This window comes from Apteryx mantelli, chromosome 1, assembly GCF_036417845.1.
Source record: "Apteryx mantelli isolate bAptMan1 chromosome 1, bAptMan1.hap1, whole genome shotgun sequence".
Lineage (NCBI taxonomy): Eukaryota > Metazoa > Chordata > Aves > Apterygiformes > Apterygidae > Apteryx > Apteryx mantelli.
This window is the reverse complement of record NC_089978.1, coordinates 98,669,914-98,678,359: the sequence shown is the minus strand read 5'-3', so window position 1 is coordinate 98,678,359 and position 8,446 is coordinate 98,669,914.

Here is an 8,446-nt window from a genome sequence, read left to right as displayed (position 1 = left end):
AGGAGAATTCTTTTAACAAGAAGAAACTTGCAGTGATGTTACATACAGAAGGTTTGGGGGGCTTATCAAAGAAAACTGAAAAATAAAAAACTGGCTATTTTTGAAGGACCAGAAGAAATATCTTGAAAATGCACAGCTGACCTGAAGCCTAACTGATCTTCATCTTAAGTTGGAAGTGGTAGGAAGTACCCTGCTATTATCAATTATTGCATCACTGACAGTAGCTGGACAATATTCATTGTCATAAGGGGAGAAACTAGGAGTAAATTCAGGTACAACAAAAATCTCAGATTGCAGAGTGCCCTGGTGTATATGTTTTCAGCAAACCAATTCTGGGATAGAAAGGTTTAAAATCGTCTCTGTGATAACAATTTTAATGTTAGCATACTATGTAAAAATAAACTAGCAGTAAAGGACACTAAGAATGTATTTCCTAATATTTTTTAGTGCATAGGTCTACCAGAAATCTAACCAAACACTCCACAACTGCAGTGCTACGTACGTGTGATAATTGCTAGGAAAAAGTTCACAAGTAGAGAAGCAATCTCATGCATCAGGTATCAGAGCATAATCAAAAGGGTGGGAAAACCCTGCAAAGAGATTGCAGTGGAGGAAAAGAAGCAAAATGGTGAGCACTGATCTTCAAAGCAAGGCAAGCAAGTGAAAGTGCTACAACCTAGCCAGCCCAGCGTATGGTGCTTGTATGTTTTCTTTGTCGAGTGTGGGTACTGCTCTGAACACTCAGACCACTGGTCAAAAAGAGCTGCAAAGCACTTTGAATGCCTTTTGGGATATTACCTGCACAGAAGATGTGGCAGAAAAAGGAGCAGAAATTAATATAAAGATTGAAAGGAGCCACAGTGATTAGCAGTGATTTTTCTAGCACGCAGGAGCACTGCAGTAAAACACTCCAAATCTAACAGCCCTAATGCCAAGTTGCAGAGAGTGCAGTCTAGAACTTAATCACAAGAAAATAAATTGTAGAGCAGTTAGGCTAATCTCTTATTAGAACAGGGAGCAAAAAGGCATGATCCAGACAATGTAAAGGTGGTAGAGCAAACACAAACAACTCTACAAAATGGACTGAATACTACCTTAGGGATCATAAGCCTCCTTTCTTCTTGGAAAACATTACAAAGTAACATTTCAAGTAACAGATCACTGCTGCCATAGGAAAAGTTTCCCAGTAGTGGTCCATATTGAGCCTACTGATGGCAGCTGAACAGTCGTTCTCCAGAGAAACTGGGATCATGCACCCTGTCGTTCTTTCATGCATCAATGTATGACTGCACTGTAATATTTGAAACATATCAAATCAAACATATCAGTCCTCATATCTCTCTACCTTTTGCACTGCGGCAATGTTGGTGCGTGACATTAAAGCTAGTAAAGTACAATGTGCAACTGAGATAAAAATCAAGAGGAAAAAAAAGCACAGTAGCACTGGCTTCTTGTGCAATTTTGTGTATGGCCAAAGAGCAAAAGAAGATATGAGGCATGATATTACATTATAGATAAACTAGCTGAAGGAGCAAGTGAAAGAGAGGCACTGCATCTTTGAAAATAAAGGATGAGGGGATGGCAGTTTGCACAAAAGCAAATAGTTTCCTTGGCCAGTGGAGGCTTCTGGAGCAAAACAGAAAGGCTGACTGCTGGGAACACACTGATGATTAAAAGGAGAGAAGAGGAGTGATTCCAAGTAAAGTGTTTCAGGATTCTGGGAAGACCGTTTGAGTCAGTGAGCGTGGCCTGATCTTATGGAAAACAACAGCCAAAAACTACACTTGACTGAAGTGAATGAACAAAGAGAAAACAATACTTTGTCTATTTGCTATATGTTCCCTGTCTCACATTTAGTTGTTGCACTAGGCACTTAGGACATTGGTCAAGAAGATCACTTTGAACACCTTAATTTCAAGACTGCACTGTGCAAAAGAAGCCACTTGCAGCATTGCAAAACACCAGTATCAAAGCAAGACGTGCTTTGTGAGCATGACAGCAATAGCAGCTGATTTATTTATATCCAGAGAAAGGAAAGATTACAATATATCTGAGTCTGTTGTTAGGAAGGAATATTCAAAGTTCTTTAAAAGTCACACATAATGAAATAGTTGACTTCCTGTTGTTTTAAAAAAAGCAAGGCAATAACTTGGCAATACTTTCACCTGGTCACTGTGTGTGGGGAGGAGTGTTGAAAAAAAGTATTGAGAACAGTATGTGTTTGCTTAAAACATCTCTTGAGCCTGTCCTACGTAGTGTACGTTGTCCTGTGTAGATCCCCCTTGTTGTGAGTGATCCAGAACAAGAGTACTCTTGCTGCCCGAATTGCCCTCTGATCCTTTACTCAGCTTAATTTCTGTCAAATATGCCTTGCTCTGATTAGCAAGTGGCAAAAGCTCATTTGCTAAGGACACTAGATAACACATTAAAGAAACTGCTGTGGGAGTGAAGTTCACAGCCTTTGGACTACAAAATGCCCTCAGAGAAAGGTTTTTTCTTTGCCTAATTTTAATACATGAACCATAAAAATAATAAGAGAGCTAGCACCATTGAAGAACAAACTCAGAATAAATTCAGATGCAGATTGCTTTAGCTGAAGAAGAGGAGAAATAGGTTTGCCCAAGATTGTCCAGATGAGGTTTTCCTTCTCCAAAAGGCAAACATTGGTTTCAGGACAATTTCTTTAGCATGCCATTTCTTACCCCATGTAATACACACAACACTAGAAAACCTCTGAGCAATTTAAAAATCCATCGCAGCTGAGCCCCAAATTAATCACTGGCAAACTCTCTACAGAGACCATGAAGGGGGTGTTCATGATGCAAAAAGTTGACTGATCTCTTGTTAAAACTAGACATTAAGGCATGTAGGACCTGTCAAAACTAATTTCAAACCTTAGCCTTCCCAAACTGTGGTAAGGTTTAGATTTAGCGGTACAATGAAGATCACTCTTTGTTTCTGATCATCTTGCTGTTCTGGGAAGAGGGCTACTGAAATGTTCCGAAAAAATATTTAAGAGCCACCTTGGCAATAGCTGCACAGGTGACATATTTCTAAGCACAAATATGTTTATGTAAAGGCTCATGGTTAAAAACACTTTGATATTCCTGGATACATTATTGTCCAGACCATACAAACAATGCCCATCACATATGTAAAATAACACTTTAGTGTTGTTTCTAGAATTAAAAGATAAAGATATATTCCTCCTCATAGAACAATGAAATAGGAAACTGTGTAACACAACAGGATGTGATATGAGTGCCAAGTAGTGAGGAATAGGAACTGAAATCTGTATGTCTTATGTTGTTTATTTAATTTTTTGGTCAAAAAATGTTACAATTACTAAGACCAGATTTGACAAGAACTGTAGTTCCATTTATTGTAAAAAGCTGTTCTGGCCCTTAGATTACTCAGACAGTTCCCTCGGATATCACTTGCAATACAATGCGCAGATAAAGTATTGTGTGGCACGCAGGCTTTTAAAAATGTCCTTATAGAATACACGAGTGGTTTGGCTGAATTCCCCTAAAAGCCCAGTCTCTTGGGAGAGGCAGCAGTCAGTATATTAAGACAGATTCTGTAACTGGTGTAAGAGATTGAATAATGTTACAATTAGGGGCACATCATTAGCTGTCAGTTTTCCAGTGACTGCAGGTGTGTATTTGCCTGTGAATAATACCTGGTTTTGTGTGTGCTATTGTGCCGTGAAATACAGTCATGGTTGTGCAGCCCTCTTTTCCACATATACACCAGAGCAGTATTTGCCCCAGAAAACAACAAACAGCAACATTACATGGCTCATCAACTGATGATCCGCTCTCCAATATCTTCCTTCAGTCCAAAATGCTGAACTTCCTTGCATATGTTACTGTTTTGCAACATTTTAATTTCAACTTTCCTGACCACTCTCTTCCTTTCTTGCATTTGTCTCTAACGAATATTGCAATATGATTTCTTTGTCCTTTTCCCATCAGTGATGCTGGTGTGACGTAACACAGACAAACTTTGGTGAGCAATGTATGTTGCTATACCTGTTACAGCTCAGATGGAGACAAGTGACTTTTTTCTTCTCAGTTTGGTTTTGCAGCTTATCAGTTGTAACTTTATTTTTCCCTTTGAGGTGAAGAGTTCAAACCTTCAAGTATAGCAACATCTGATGTGCTGCTTAGAGGTAGAGGTTTAGTAGGAAGAATTGAGAAAGAAAGATTTTTAAAAAAAGAGAGAGATTTGGAAAAGAAGAACTGTATGTGTTTGCACAGATAGCTTTTAAAAATACTTTCCTATTGGATCAAGTCTATAATGTGATGTTTGTCTAGATAAATCTCATAGATAATTCATCCTGACTTTCCCTTCTGAAGGAGAAATCTTGAAGATCCTGAGGATAGATTCTGCTCTTGTCTACTAAAAGAAGTCTGCCATAATTTGACTATTTTTAAGATGGGTTTTTGTGTTTAATGACACAAAAATAATTTATCCTGGGATAAAGCAGGATGTGTCAGCTACTCTGTGGGCACTGGCCACCCTGAAGTCCCCTGGAGAGTAGTAAAAAAGAGATTTGTCCCATGAAAATACGCACCCAGGCTGTTCTCGCTGAACAACTGGTGCACAGCAAGTTCATAGTTCGTCTTACCCTCGTGTAACTTTCTCATTTGCCCAAACTCTAGGGGAGCGCGACGGGGCAGTTGCTCTAGTACACTTCCTGTGGCCACATGCTGAGCAGGGAAGGGCAAGGGAGCAAGGGTATGGAGTTGCTGCTGGGGTTCTGCACCCTCCAAAACCTTCTGGAGCCAACAAGAGCCTTCAAGGTGCCCAGTCTTCCAGGTCTGAGCAGCTTTGTGCCTGACAACTGTATCTGAAAGTGGTCATGATCTGTACTAGACCCTGTTTCCAGTGGAGACTGTGACCTCAGTGTTTTAGGCAGTGTAGGAAGACTGGGTGCAAGCTCACCAGAGGCAGGTAGCCTGCACTGTCAGGACTACACTGCTGACACGCAAGCACTTGGTTGGTCACTGCATCGCCAACGCTGCAAACCAGTGTTGATCCCTGACTTTGTGGTGGTCAAGAGGGCCCCGTTCAGGAGGTTACTGACTACAGTCACCCCTGCTCTGTCATCTGACTGCAGCCCTTGAGCTTCCCCAGTGATCAGCACTTCTGGGACCTGACCGAACCACAGCTGCTAGGGGCTGTTTTCAGCCACAAGAGTCCCTTTGCTGCAAAAAACAAAAGAAACTGAATTTGCTTTCCGAGCATGGTGTGCCAGAATGGGAACAAAGCCTCCTGGCCGCAGGGCTCACTTACTTCCCTGCCACCTCCACCTGGGCTCTCTTCAGACACTGTCACTCTGACCTGTGTCTCCTCTTCCTGCAGGTAATAGCAAAGGCAAAAGCAGCAAGGGGGGCTCTGGCATATCTGCCCCCATAGGTACTCCACTTGTCATCAGTCTTGTTAGGGACCTGTATTTGGCATGGTGACTTTGCAGAGGCTGAAAGGACCATTATGCCTTCTGTTTTGATTCCTGCAAGTCACTGAAGTCAAAGGACCCTGAGTTCTCCAGCGAATGCTTGGCTAAGGCATTGCCTCCAGAAAGGCCGCCAGTTTTAACCTACAGCCACCTTGAAGAGGCAGATACTCATGATAATGGCTGGGTCATTCCCAGAGTTCATCACTTGTACTGCTAGTAACTTATTCCTTGCTCTCACTTGGCAGTGGCCTGGCTTTGCTTCCAGTCTTGGATTTCCCTTCTACATTTCTGTGCTAGAGTGAAGGACCCTATCAGACTGGCTGCCTCCTCTCTACTACCTTCTTTAGCCAGCCACTTTTTAGCCGTTTTGGCACAGCATTGCTCTGAAGTGAATTTCGGTTGCTTATTAATGCTGACTCTTCATTTTGTTTCTTGCTCTTCCAGTCTGATGAATTACTGGCATGATCTCCCATACTTTAGCTCTACAGCATTACAACTTGTAGTGGGATATAGACCTGATTCAAAGTTTGTATGATGAATAAAATGACTGCTGGGCTTTAAAGGCATAGAATCAGGTCTGTTACCACTGCTCCATCAACTGAGTTACATACATGCCTAATTTTAACTTAGCGGGACTTTAAAAATCCTATTTTGATTCCACTGGTGTCAACAGGATTGAATAACATATATACTGGCTCTTTACAAAGTGTTAAGTGGAAGATGTAGAGAGAAGAACAGAAAAGCAGGCAGACATACAAAACCCTTATAATCCCCATTTTTAAGACTGGATGACTCGCATAAATAAGTCCAAATTAAACTCCAGTTTATAGGAGCTGATCTTGTAAGAAGAAAAGAAAGAAGGGCTAGAGTTCATGCCTTCCTCCACCATCTTTATGTTTGTTCTTTCTTGAAAAAATCCTGCTAGTGTTGTATTTGTGATGGTTCCTAGTTTTATTAATACAAAATGCAAACAATTTGCTCTTTTGACCAGTAAATCCTTTTTTTAAAAGCGTCTTAAGTACATACATTTTTAATGTTTTGACTATGCAGGTAGGGTTTTAAAGCATGCTGCTTCATAACACAGTTAATGTTAGTGTTAAATGAAAACAAGGAAATACTGACTTTGTAAAGACAAATATTTCTTTTCATTATTGAAAGCACTGCACAGTCATTCAGACTTTGATCTCCATAGTTACTATCAGATACAACTTGCACCAAAGGATTTAAAATCCTAGTCCAAATATTTAAGAGATTCCAGGCTTATTTCTGTATAGCAATTTTTAAGAGTTGTTTAGTGTGAATGAAGACTTGCAATCTCTTTTTGTTCTCCTCTTTAAGTACTTTTAAATTGGCAGATCTAAGCCTGTCTTTCTGTAAGTGTTGCAACAAATAGGGTTAACATACTGACTGGTCCTGCTACACCTCAGCTGGCGCGCAGAAATGTAGCTCGCTCCCCTTTGCCCGCCTGTGTGTTTGTTTGTTTGCACACGTGTGTTGGGCACACAGTGAGACTGCAAGTAAGGGGCTGCTGATGGGTTTGCAGCTCTGCCCCTCCCCTTGGCAGGTCTGTTAGGAGTCGAGAGCTTTAAAAGGAGAGGTCTTTGGGGCCCTCTCTGCTTACCAAAAAAAAAGAGCTTCTTTTGACCTTTTTAGGGGCTGACACATCTCCTCCGCAGAGGTCGTTTCCCTTATCCCAGTTAGTTCTGCTTGATTTCAGAAAGTAAGAGATGGCTAGGATTTTGTGCTGTTGCAGATCTCCCTAAAGCTTTGTGTTTGTTTCAGGCCTATTGCTAGAATTTAGCTTATTTTGGCTGCAGAAGATAACGGATGATTGAGGAGAAGTTTGCAAGGCAACTTATCTATAAACTAAAGGAAAAGGTGTGGTTATCTTTCTGGTGCTAGTGGTTTTCACCCCCATTCAGGGTATAATATATCATCCTTGGCAGGGAGGAGCATTGCTCTTACAGCTCAAAAGTCTGCTCAAGAGGATGTTGTTTTTTGGTTTTATTTCTTTTTGCTTTTCGAATGTACCAGGTTGTGTGTTGATTATATTTTTAGGAAAGGGAAGGAATCTCCAGTTCTCCTGAGCATTACTCATGTGTCTACAGAGCAGATTCAGTTCACATTGTGCTCTGCTTTCAAAATACCAAGAATATGGCAAGGGAAATGTACCTACAAATACATGCTTGTGGCCAGCATGGATCTATAACAAGGGTAAGCTGGCATTTAATTAAAAGGCTCTATCTCTTCCTTGATCACTCCCCGTATGAGAACTTCCACCCATGATTGTAGGAGGTTGGAAAAGAAAGCAGTGGGAATGAAAACCACAGGAACACATTGGCAGCACAACACATTGCTGAGGCAACTCAAAATTCAGTAGGCTTTTATCTTTTACTTTGCTCTCTGCATGCTGTACAGAGACTTTCAGTTTAATTTGCTGGAATAAAAAGCATGAGAGGATGTGCAGTAAGAGTGCCTGGTTTCCCCATTAGTATTTATTTTGCCATCTGAACACCTGTTCTTCCACCTTGGGCCATGCAAGATTTTCCTGGAATCACAGTTGGAAGGGTCTCAGTGGAGCATGCATGCATAGCTACTTCCTCTGCCCGCTCTCACACACATACAGGTTCCTCACTACGACTCACATATACTGCCCCTGTCTGTCCACCCACACAACCACAAAAGCAGAAGAGGTTGTAACAAACAGACGAAATGCTGTAGTAGCTACTCTGTGACACAATGGAAAATATTGTGCAGAATATTGTGCATCTATAAATAAGTACAGCCACTAGTTGCAAGTATCTGCCAAAATGTCAGAATGTACAAATTGTTCATTGTAAGACTGATTGGCAGCATCCATTCTTAGTGGGAATGTTGCTAGGTTCACTGCCAATGGAAATCATTGAGCAATATTTGGGATTCTTCTGTCCCTGAAAGTTCTGCTGCTTAGACCTCAGTGTAAGACATGTATTTAGCATACAC